This window comes from Leucopleurus acutus (genome assembly GCF_964270905.1).
Source record: "Leucopleurus acutus genome assembly, chromosome: Y".
NCBI lineage: Eukaryota > Metazoa > Chordata > Mammalia > Artiodactyla > Delphinidae > Leucopleurus > Leucopleurus acutus.
Window position 1 is genome coordinate 2,841,198 of NC_139164.1, and position 13,701 is coordinate 2,854,898.

The window sequence follows — 13,701 nt, forward strand, 5'->3', positions numbered from 1 at the left end:
GGGCAATCAATGATTTGAATATTACATGAGCCATGACGAGGATGAAGTTGGGCTTTGGGGGTTCAATGACTCCCTCGGTTACTAAGCTAGGACGTTGTCTAAGTGGCATGTAGGGAAGCAAGAACTTAAAGGGGTTCTTGTATCTCCGAGTTAGGTACCTCAGGGTCTGGGTGTAAGGAATCAAAACTAACGGACCCATTTGTGGGATGAGTCAACCCAAGAATACTGACAACAAAGACATGATATTGAAGAAAAGGCCAGGTGAATTTGTCCTGCTTCTATCCATACGGATCTCGTTTGTGACAAGAATACTTGATATGTAACCTGCATGTACAGTATACAACACTACAGGACCTTGACTAAATAATTCTTATGTGAAGAAATACAGGGGCTTCCCTGGTGGCGCAGTGGTTGAGAGTCCACCTGCCGTTGCAGGGGACGCGGGTTCGTGCCCCGGTCCGGGAAGATCCCACATGCCGCGGAGCGGCTGGGCCCGTGAGCCATGGCCGCTGAGCCTGCGCGTCCGGAGCCTGTGCTCTGCAATAGGAGAGGCCACAGCAGTGAGAGGCCCGCGTACCGCAAAAAAAAAAAAAAAAAAAGAAATATAATTGTTTTCTTTACAAGAACTGGAGCAAGAGGAATTCTCATTCATTGCTGGTGGGAATGCAAAATGGTGCAGTCACTCTGCAAGGCACTTTGGCTGCTTTTTACAAAACTGAGCATACTCTAAGATCCAGCAACCAAATTCCTTGGTATTTAACCAAAATTACGTTCATACAAAAACCTGTACATGAATGTTTATAGAATCTATTCCTAATTGCCAAAACTGAGATGCCCTTCAGTAGGTGAATGGATAAATAAACTGTGGTCCATCCAGACAATGGAACGTTATTCAGCACTAAAAAGAAATGGACCCTCGGGCTTCCCTGGTGGCGCAGTGGTTGAGAGTCCGCCTGCCGATGCGGGGGACACGGGTTCGTGTCCTGGTCTGGGAGGATCCCACATGCCGCGGAGCGGTCCGCAGCGGGAGAGGCCACAACAGTGAGAGGCCTGCGTACCGCAAAAAAAAAAAAAAAAAAAAAAAAAGGACTCTCAACCCATGAAAAGGCAGGGAGGAACCTTAAAAGGATATCACCAAGCAAAGGAAACCAATGGGAAAAGCCTACATACTGTATCATTCCAACTCCATGACTTTCTGGAAAAGGCAAAACTATGGATACAGTAAAAAGATCAATGGTTGCCAGGGGTGGGGATGAAGCCATGAGTAGGGGGAGCACAGAGGATTTTTAGGGCAGTGAAGCTACTCTGTATGATGCTATAATAGTGGATCATAGTCTCTACACGTCTGTCCAAACCCATAAAATGTACACCACCAAGAGCAAGCCCTATTATAAACTATGGACTCCGGGTGGTGACGATGAGGTGTCAGTGTACGTTCGTCAATGATAACAAAGGTACCACCTGGTGGGGACACACAGCAGGGGAGGCTGTGCCTGAGCTGGGGCAGGGGGTAAGTGGGAAATTTCTGTACTTTCTGCTCCATTTTGCTGTGAACCTAAAACTGCTCTAAAACAATAAGGTCTTTAAAAATAGTCATAAATCACTTCTTGGAAGACGAGAATTACGAGCTCATTGCCGTGGTAGGATTTCTGGGTGTTTCCTGAGTCTAACGGGAGAGATGCTGTCTGGTCTTGTCTTTTAGTAACTCATCCTTTGTGTGCTGTGCCAATAAGAGCTGTATTAGGACAAGTGGCCGGCAGAGAGGCAAATACAGCTGAGACACTGTAGAGGCTAAGTAATAATTCGTTCTTACATAAAGCAACATATGTTTTCTTAACATATAAAGAAAAGTGTGGAAGAGCATAAAAATGCATGTTCGCTGTAATCACAATGTTAAAATTTGTATTTTCCTATACACATAGATAGGGGGAGAGACAGAGACAGACAGATGGGTAGATAGATAATAGATTGATAGATGATGACAGACAGAAGGATAGATAGATGTGTAGGTGGGTAGGCAGATTGATGAATAGATACATGGATGATAGATAGGTAGCTAGATGATAGATAGAATTGATGGATAAATAAATAGAAAGATGGATGGATACATAGGTAGATGATAGAGATAGATAGGATACATTAGATTACAGAATAGATGGATAGATAGATGAGAGAGAGAAAGAAGGAAAAATAGATGATAGATATGGACAGAGGAAAGATTGATAGATTTGGCAGATGTTAAATAGATGATAGAAAGAATGGATACATGACTGACAGATAAATAGATGATAGATAAATAGAGATAGAGATAGATTATAGAGGAATAGATTTACGTATAGGCTGCATACATCTGTTTAAAGTAACAGTGTATAGATTATATTTTACCTGGCTTTCGCAGTACCAGGTCATAAATCCTGTCTAAACTTCAACGTGTATGTAGTTGGTCCTTCTAGAACACTGGCCTCTCCTATCCTTGAACTTCTCCCCTGCATGGATAGATCCCTTTCCCCATCCCAGGCTCTTGTTCCTGGTTCAACACTGCACCATCATTCCAAGTGACTGCAACGCTCAGTCCCTCTGATTTCAGGTAACTCCTTCTGCAACTGCCACCTCCTGTGTCTCAGGTTCACCTCCTCTGCGACCCTGATCTGAAGAACCTTTGTGTTCCAGGCCATGAACAAGCCCGTGGGTCTCTCTGTCCTGCCTCCCGTTGGATTTCCTTTCCTCCTTACACAGCATCCACTCCCAGGTGACTCATGCATTTACAGCCTCAACTTAGCTCCCCTTCCCGTTGTCCAACTGAACCAAGAAAACTAAGGACAAAGAAATTGGGACAAAACAGAACAAAACACAGCCCTGGGTAAATCTACCTTTCTGTTGACTTGGCTGCTAAATGCATACAGCTGAACAGGACTGGACACCACAGCATCTTCATGAGTGCTCTCATCGGAAGCATGTAACCTGAGTCTGTCCTGACGTCTACTGTTTTCCTGCTGGTGACTATCTGTGACCTCTCTGTGTTACGCCCCAAATGCAGCCCCTACATTTGTGATTCTGGGACCTCTTCTGTCCTTGTTAACTGTTCAAGGACATCCCTCCAAAGAGTCTGTCCCTTTCTCTCTGTCTTATTTCTCTTTCTCTCTTTCTTTTCTGTCTCTCGTGATCCCTCGCTTTCTTTCATTTTTTCCTCGCATATATTTGTGAGCATCCCCACCCTGCCAAATCCTTTCTGCCCCACGACTCTGAAGGGAAATGCCTCTACCTATGCCAAGTTGCCGCAGGATGAATGGTGAAGGAATGGAGGCTACCGTCTTCCTAAAATACCACATGACACTAATTTTCTTTCATTTGTCACACTTCATTTGATACATAAACAGTGGTGGAACTTTATATTTTAAGAGCTGTGGCTAAATAACATATTATAAATTAGAGGGTGTTAAAATCACAGAGGAGGTCTGGAGTCATTGGAACCAACGGAAAACAGTGATCCTCAACCGGTGAAGGATTGCCCCCCGACCAGGGGACATCTGGCAATGTCTTCAGGCAGTTTTGCTTGTCACAACTGGGGCCGGGGGAGCTCCTGGCACCTGCTGGGTGGAGACCAGGGATGCTGTTCCACAGCCCACAGGGCACAGGACACCTCCCTCCATCACCACAGAGAATTACCCAGGTCGATATATCAGTAGTGCTGAGGCTGAGAAACCTTTGTCCCAGTAACGGGGTAGAACTAATTTTAGCCTGAATCACCTGACATGGACATTTCTCCCTGGCTTTATTATATGCTTCCAGTACCCATCAGTTATTGGTTTTTAAGCACGTGTGTATTCTCGAGTTGGACCTTCACGCTCTAGGGGTCTCTCCATGGACAAGCACGCTGGAAACGTGTCACAGGAGAGCACTGGGGTGTGGAAGGAGACGTGTGCAGATTGTCTAAATACGGCAGCTGGATGAACGTTCAACTTCTCGTCGCTCTGTGCCTTGTAGCTTTTCCCTTTCTGTGGGACTCTGTGGAGGGCGGCGGTTTGGATACGATGTCTAGGAGATGGGCCTCTCTCTTCAGTTCAGTGTGGAGAATGTGTTCAACTTTGCTCTGGTCCCCAGGGGAAACGGACTGGAAGTTTCCTCAGTTCTCCTGCATTGGAAATGATCGATTTTGTTGGAGCCCGTAAGACCACAAAACAATCAAAATTCCATCGAGGGCTGATGGTTTAGGGCTTCCTCTAAGTGCCCACAGGTTTCTCACCATTCTCTGCTTCAACTCGCTCATGTGAGAGGCTGTCTGGGGTTGGGGGTGGTGAAGTTTTACTTGGAATTCAACAGTTTTTTGTTTGTTTTTATTTATTTTTTATTGGAGTAGAGTTGATCTCTAATGTTGTGTTCGTTTCAGGTGTACAGCAAAGTGAATCAGTTACACGTACACATATATCCACTCTTTTTTAGACTCTTCTCCCATATAGGTCATTATAGACAATTGAGTAGAGTTCCCCGTGCTCTACAGCAGGTCCTTATTAGTGATCTATTTTATATATACTAGTGTGTATGTGTCAATCCCACTCTCCCCGTTTATCCCTTCCCCCTGCCTTACCCCCAGGTAACCATAGGTTGTTTTCTTCATCTGTAACTCTATTTCTGTTTTGTAGATAAGCTGGAAATCAACAGTTTTAATTGTTTATTCATATTCCTCTCAGCAATTGAGTGGAAATGAACGTGTCCACAGGTAAGAGATGGGGGATTTTAGCCAGTTTCTATATGTCAAAAAAGGCACATCTGTTGTATTTTATTTAATTATATTAATTATAATTTAATACACACTTAAATTATATTAAGTGTATTTGTGCATCCCTTTGTAATATATATGTTCACATATGAAGCCATACCAACAACTTAAAGCTGATTCTTTCTCTCTCACTATATATTACTGTAATTAGAGCCGGAGTATTTTCCACATTATCATACTTCCCGATTTCAGTTCAATTAAAATGTCCTAGTAAGAAAAAACTAATTTTCTTAGAAATAATCTCCAATCAATTATTATTAACTGACAGGTTGTACCTGCTTTTTTTTAATAAGAGAAACAGAATTTAAACAAATGAGCTCTGGGAACACTTGCTTCTTTCAAAAATCGAGTCTCCTAATCACATTTATTAAGTAACTGAAGGTATTGAAGAGAGTATGCAATTATCAAATTTAACTTGAGAAACTCACCACTCTGATACTAACACTTAGAAGATGCATTTTAAGAAAAAAAATAACTTAGTCTTATGCTATATACTTTTGAATGCCTCTTCCCGTTTCCATGTGAGATGTGATTTTTTTTTTAAGTTTCTTATTTTTAACCTCATAATTGATGATGATTAACAGAGCGCTGTCTTTCTTATCAAGCTAAAATATATTTAAGGATTATCGGTTTTATGTAAAAATCTTTCCAAATGCATGAACTAACTTCCGTCTATTACCCCTCCTCTCTCTCTCTCTCTCTCTCTTTCTGTCTCTCTCACTCTGCTATAGCTAATTCTAAAAGCAAGACTGAGAACCTAGATTTTATTTAAAATTTTAATACGCATTTAACACAGCATTTTTTTTTTGCTGCTCCCATCAGATTTAATGTAGCACTCATAATTCCACTGCAAACCAGGAATTCTATAATCCAAAATATGTATTTTCTGCAATTTACAGTCATCTTCTCAAATTCTACATAGAGGGTTCTTTCTTCAGTCCCAATTTTATGTCCTTGGAACAGCCACTGCAGGCCACATCTGCACACAATTTACTATCGAATTAAAGTATGGTTTGTTCTTCAAGGCAATTAGTGAGACTTTGCACAACAGAATCAGAAGTGCAGTAAACAAGAGCATATGTGTCATGATCAGAAGTTATATGCTTCTTCCCTGTTTTAGATGTTATGACACAAATAATCAGATTCAATCCCCCTCATGGCAGGCAGAATAATGGCTCTCCGAAGATACCCACATTTATGGGACCTGTGACTATGTCACCTTACATGGAAAAGGGGACTTTCCAGAGGTGGTTAAGGGTGTAACTCTTGAGGCACAGAGAATATGCTGAGTACCCCAGGGGGATTCCACTTCAGCACCTGAGTCCTTAACAGCAGACACTGTTTCCCAGCTGTAGTCAGAGGGAGCTATAACTACGGAAGAAGCATCAGAGAGATGTAACATAGCTGCCTTTGAAGATGCAGGAAGGGGCCTTGAGCCAAGGAAAGCGGGCACCTCTAGAAGCTGGAAGAGGCAGGGAAGTGGATTCTCCTGCAGAATTCCCTGAAGGAATCAGCCTGCGGGCCTTGTAATATTAGATGGCCATGTTGGTTTTCTACAGGACTGTGAGGGGAAAAACTAAAAGAAACATTTGTGTTGTTTTCAGCCATCAAGTTTGGGGCAATTTGTTACTGCTGATGGAGTAGTCTTCTGACGTGATCTCGGTCCATTGCTCCATTCTTGTAATCAATTCAATCATTCCAGATTACCCTATGTCCCACCAAGCCCCAGGGATGCCATCTCCTCCCTGGTATCCCACGTGCCCCACCAAGCTTTAGGGAGGCCATCTTCTTCCTGGTACCCAACATGTCCCACCAAGCCCTAGAGATGCCGTCTTTTTACTGGTACCCAACATGTCCCACCAAGCCCTAGAGATGCTGTCTTCTTACTGGTACCCAACATGTCCCACCAAGCCCTAGTGATGCTGTCTTCCTACTGGTACCCAACATGTCCCACCAAGCCCTAGTGATGCTGTCTTCTTACTGTTACCCAACATGTACCACCAAGCCCTAGGGATGCTGTCTTTTTACTGGTACCCAACACGTCCCACCAAGCCCTAGGGATGCTGTCTTCCTACTGGTACCCAACATGTCCCACCAAGCCCTAGTGATGCTGTCTTCTCCCTCGTGCCCAACATGCCCCACCAAGCCCTAGGGATGCTGTCTTCTTACTGGTACCCAAGATGTCCCACCAAGCTCTAGGGATGCTGTCTTCTTACTGGTACCCAACATGTCCCACCAAGCCCTAGGGATGCTGTCTTCCTACTGGTACCCAACATGTCCCACCAAGCCCTAGGGATGCTGTCTTCTCCTTGGTACCCACACACCAGGGCCCCTCTGGGCAGAGATCATGCTGACTTGCTCTGAAGGGCCCCTTCATTGATTCTTTACCCCCACTGATTCCTGTGCCCACCTATGCTGCCTTCACACATTATTTTCTTCTACTCAACTCAGATGTGTCTTCTCCTAATTATTTAAGTCTTTCTCAACCTTTCTCATCATACATGAAACCAGCTGTTTGTGATATTGTGCTATAAAAAATATACGTATTGGGTCTATGTCACTGGTTCCTGGCACTGAACTCTTAAAGCCTTTGTAATTTCCTGAGGGATAGGGGCGAGAGGAGTGACTAAGCATCTTTTATGATTCGTAATAAGTTCCTTTCAATCTTACCTGAGTTTATGCTAATGGGGTGACCCGTCATGGGCCCCTAGATAGTTTCAGGATAGGGGAGGGTCACCAGAGTAGCCGACTATGTGACTACAGGATTGGAACTCTCAGCCCCACTCCCTGATGTCTGGGAAGAGAAGAGGGCCTGGAGACTGAGTTAATCACCAATGGCCAGTAACTTAATGAATCACACCTGCGGAATGGAAGCCCCATCTGCTCCCTACAGAAAAGGGTTCACAGAGCTTGCACGATTGTGAACACATCTACACGGGATGCCCCAAACTCCACGAGGACAGAAGCTCTTGGGACCTGTCCAGACCCCGCCCATCTCAGGGCTCATTTGCATACTTTGGAATATGTTTGTAATAAACCGGTAGTAAGCGGTTCCCTGAGTTCTCTGATCAGTTGTAGCGAGTTACTGAACATGAGGAGGGGGTCATGGGAGCCCCTGATTTGTAGCCAAATTGGACAGAAGTGTGGGTAATCTGGGTTAGTGCCTGTCATGGCGGCAGGCGTGCGGGACTGAGCCCTTCACCTGTGAGGTCTGCACCAGCTCCAGGGAGAGAGTGTCAGAACTGAATTAACTTGTAAGACGGTTGGTATCTACAGAGAACTGGAGACTCGCTTGGTGTAGAAAACCCACCTGCTGTCCCATTGTCTGTGGCATCTATAAATGATGCATGCATCCTACACGCCAAGAGGCTTTATTCACAGATTTTGTTTACACATTTTTCTCCATCATGATTCTCACATTAAATATAAAAGCTAATCAACCAGGCAAATAATTTCTTGTGAGAGGCACTGTGAAAGAGGAAATATATCAGCAAATCCTTTGTTAAGCAATGTCTCTGGGCCTGATGGGCAATGCCAGAAGGGAGAAATGCAAATGGTAAGCATCATAAACACAGTCTCTTGCCCTCATGAAGCGCGTGGCCCAAGAGTGTGGAAAACTCTGGTCAAAAAATAAATAGCTGCAAAATCACCATGATGATAAATGATCTGAAGGAACAGGAAGTCGTTTCAAGTGAGGATAATGGGGTAGAAGGATCAATCTGCATAGACGGTCAGTAGAGGTTCTACTGAATAAATATCATCTACAGACGCTCATGAGAGGTTCACGCTTCATCTGGGGTCTGAAGGATGAAAGAGTTAGTTTGGGGAAGAGACGTGAAGGAAACCTCTTGGGGTAGGCTGACGTCCTCCACGCCCCTTAGCGGTGACACCAGGTGCTTTCCAAGAACTAAAGAATGGCCAGTGAAGACCCAAGATAAAAGAAACTCCAGCAAAAGGAGTAGTGCTAGGATCCTGCATTATGGAAAATACCATCTGATGGACAGGCACAGGATGGAACTTCAGAGTAGATGGGGAAGAGGAAGGTAAAGAGACCAGAGCAAATCCGGAGACAGTTGCGTCTCTGGAGACAAGGGAAGAGGATGTTTCTAGTCCCTGGGACTGGAGAAACATGAGGAATATTGACCAAGAGCCCAGGAAGGACCGGACATTTTCTGCTGCACTTCCTAATGCAGAGGTCAAGGAGACTTGTGCAAAATCTACTGAAGTAGAACGAATGAACAGGAGAAAGTGGAATAAAGCAAATGAGGGAAAAAGGTGTTTAAGAGCAGGGTCTGCACCCTTATTTACACGATGCCAGAAGGACAGTAAGCTTGCAGAATTATTCCTTAGCTGAACACAGAAGCTGCGAGCTGGTTTCTCTTCTTAATGTCTGGTACTTAACGTCTCAGAGGGCAGGGTCCACACCTCCACGTAAGTCTCTCCTTCTCCAGGAGAAAAATAGGACCAGCCACACAGCATGCTCCAACCTCCCTAAGAGTCAGCCAGAGATGGTCTGTCCACCTGGAATTCACTCATCTCTAGCTCTTCCTCCAGACGCTAACGCTCATGCCTCACGATATATGCACAAGAGAGAGAAAAACCCATTCTCTCAAGCAAAGCAAAAACGTCTGGACACTTTTAGATGGGCCCTAAGAATTTCAGGTGAGGTTTCAAGATGGCGGAGAAGATATACTTTCCCTTGGCGACTCTATGATGCTTTAAGCCTTGTCCTAACTTTGACCACGACTAAGAAAAGTTCAAAACACACCAGAAGGAATCTCACACTTCAAAGCAATGGCTCTGAGAGCCCATTTTTTAAATACATGGCATATGGACTCACCATCTGCCAGGTACACCCCAGGGTAAGGATTTGTGATGGTGAAGAAACTGACCATTAGAAAAATGATTAAATACAAGGTTCGTCCAAATGACACATATGTCCACATGCATCTCAAATCAACTCCCAATTGCAAAGAACATGTGAGCTTTCTGTTTTTTCCCCCCAAACCCTCCCTTCATTCAGTAATCTAAAGCTAGCAAGTCATGTCTTTTTTTTTTTTTTTTTTTTTGCGGTACACGGGCCTCTCACTGTTGTGGCCTCTCCCGTTGTGGAGCACAGGCTCCGGACGCGCAGGCTCAGAGGCCATGGCTCACGGGCCCAGCCGCTCCGCGGCATGTGGGATCTTCCCGGACCGGGGTGCGAACCCACGTCCCCTGCATTGGCAGGCGGACTCTCAACCACTGCGCCACCAGGGAAGCCCAGCAAGTCATATCTTAATCCAACTTTTTAAATCACATGAGCTATGTAAAACATATAGAACAGAGAGATAACAGGAAAATATTTAAAAATGGAAAAGCATGACTTTAAGGGAAATAATCCTTAGAGTGATTAAATGAGATTAAATGATTCTGAAGCTAATTCACATTTCTGAAAATTAAAACATTAAAGCTCTATACAGTTAACTACTGTCAGAAGGAAACTGTTTTTCTAAGGCCAGCTATATTCCTCGAGCAACAGAAATCGTTTAACCTTTCAAGATTATGGCAGACACTACATGATAAAGATGAGATTAAAGAAGAAAGTCAAATCCCCATAACTGTACCATTCCAAAACGATGAGCTTCTCAAATAATAAGAAATTAATACCAACACAAAGTGAATTCTAGGTTACATTTCATAAATGCATAAATGTATGTGGTATATTCATTTAAAATATACAGGCTTCATTTCTGGGTCCATTAAGCATATCTTTTTGCACATATATGTTTATACATGTATATGTACATACCAATGGAAATATCTATATTCAAATACAGGTATATGTGTGAGATAGAGAATTAAACACAGGATAATATCATCTACACTACTTCTGGAAACTCTTTTATTGAAGTAAAATCTATGCAATAAAACAGAAAAGCACAAACTGTGCAGCGCCCAAAATACCACAAAGTGAAAACCCGCTGCACCACCAATTAAGAAACAGGATATTTCAGGCACGCTACAAGCAGTGCACCCACTCTCAACAACCGTCGCCCCTACCTCAGCAACATGTCTACATTCTACCATCAGATACCTGTTTTGCTCTATTTGATATTTATATACATGACTCAGAAAGACACACTGCTTTGTGTTTGTCATGTTACACTCATTAGCATGCTTATGGGAGGCAACCATACTGTGCCCTGGGGATGGGATCCACTGACTGCCATGCTCATGTAGAGGAAGATATATGTCTATATTTTAAAACCCAAAAGTCAGTGTTACTTTTTAATTATTTAAATATTCATAAATATATATGTTCATGTATATATGTGTGTATAAATATACATAAATATATGTGTATATACATTCATGGATTTATATATGTGTGACTATACATATATATATATATGCATGCAGTGTGTGTGTATATATATACACACACACTCTTTACCCATTGGGATGGTTGACTTTACATGTCAACTAGTCTGGGTTGACTGGGTGCCCAGACATTTGGTAAAACGTGACTCTGGGTGTGCCCACGAGGGCATTTCTGGGTAACATGAGCATGTGAATCAGTGGGCTGTATCCAGCAGGTGGCTCTCCCCATTGTGGGTGAGCCTCATCTCATCAGTTCAAAGTCTGATGAGAATAAAAGGTGAAGTAAGAAGTAGTGTTCTCTCTCTGACTGCCTCACAGCTGGCACACCTATCTTCTCTGGGCTGCGGACTCGGGATCATACTGGAAATTATTCCACTGGTCCTCCTGCTTCTCAGCCTTTGGACTCTGACCAGAACTAATCCGTCAGCTTTCCTGGGTATCCAGCCGGCTGACTAGAGATCTCAGGATGTCTCAGCTCCCCTAACACACGGATCCATTCCTTCCAGTGAGTAAATATATGTAGTTTTACCTACATCTAAATCTGTATCTAAATCTACACATCCTCTTTCTCTGGACGTCTTTGACCAAGGCAACTGGGTTGTTCATCTTTGAAACAGTGTGAAGGGGCTAGTCTACACCCTCTAGCAATGTGGATACAAAGATATAGATATAAATAATCCAGATATAGATATATCTTATTGGTCCCGGTTCTCTGGGGAACCCAGACTAATACACTGAGTGTTTATCATAATACACACGACGGGTGGCATTTTGTTCATATTTATGAATATTAAGACAAACGATGCAGTGCTTTCAAAACTGAATACAATCACCTACAGGTTATGTGCCTGACAAGTTACTAAAATCCCACAAAACCCCTAAGTGTAATCTAGATTATTTATTCTATTTTATTCCTACCAATTTGAAATGTAAAATTATCCATTTTATAATATAATTTTAAAAATACACTATGCCAGTGGTAGAGTCATAAGATGATTTTCAAATTTTCAAAAATCACCTTGTGTTTTAAAATGTTAGCTTTCTGAGTTCACTAAGGGTTTGTCTACAGAACATGTACAAACTGTGGGTGGAATAGTGTGAAGTTAAACTCAATTGAGGGTCTACTAGTTGTACTGTATCTATTACAAATTAATATAGAACGATTGAGAAGCACGGAATCATAACTATAAAGGAGTTTGATTTACTCACAGATGTTCTATTGCTTAAAGAAAAGTATAATTTTCCTTAAAAGCTGATACGTATTTCTTCCTCAATCTCTCCTACCGTCAACCCAGGTAAACAAAGAGAAATCCAGCATGTTGCAAAAACATTTCACATATCAACAGAATTGTCCACTGAATGTGTTAACCATTTTCTTTTCCAGCTCAATGAAAGTAATGACTTTTCTACAGCGTTTTTCTTCGAACATAAAGTGTTTTTTCTCCTATTTTATTGAAGATGAAATGGGGATTTTTTTTTTTTTTTTTTTTGCGGTACGCGGGCCTCTCACTGCTGTGGGCTCTCCCGTTGCGGAGCACAGGCTCCGGACGCGCAGGCTCAGCGGCCATGGCTCACGGGCCCAGCCGCTCCGCGGCATGTGGGATCTTCCCGGACCGGGGCACGAACCCGCGTCCCCTGCATCGGCAGGCGGACTCTCAACCACTGCGCCACCAGGGAAGCCCGACATGGGAATTCTTGAATACTATTGTGAACAGCACTATTGCAATATGTACCAAAAGCCCGCTCAATTACTCATATGTTTAACCAAGTAATCCCAATTCTTTCAGTCTACCACGATGAGCTGGTGTGAATTTTGGGGAAAAAAAAATATTAAAAGCCAGACTTATTCCTAATGCTTTCAGTGGATGGAGCTGGTGATAGAAAAAAAAAGTAAAACTTTAAAAGCTTAATGGTAAGGAGTTTTGTATGTAAATGAACAGCATTGAGCCATTCAACTGATGCATAATTCCAGAGAAAATAGTTTTGTTTTTAATATAAAGTAGTTAAAATCGGGATAGGTACTGATACGGATAAAATGTATACAGGTATATAAAACAACTTGACTCCTATATAAATAGCTATGTTAAAAAGATACCAGCTGAATTCACAAAGGTATTAGTAATCATTTTTTTGATTGATGCCACATGCGTGATTCTGAGACTGTATCTTAATTTTCCCCACTTCTCACAAAACTCACTGCCTGGTTTAAGCCTCTGCTCACGCTCATCCTAACTTGTGTCTCTCCTGCTGGTTTCATTTCTAGTTTCATCCTCCTTACTAATACATATAACATTGTTTTACTTTCAGGTGTACAATATAACACTTCGATATTTGTGTACATTTCAAAATCATTTGTATATATGGCTAAAGGTCACCAGCATAAGTCTAGATAACTAGATATCCTTTGCCACACATAGTTACCAATGTTTTTTCTTGTGATCAGAACTTTTAAGGTCCCCTCTCTTAGAAATTTTCAAATATACAATACGGTATTGAAAATAAGTTTACTAATAAATGCTTAGCAATGTAGTGGAACATGTAACTTGTTAAATTATACTTTCTTT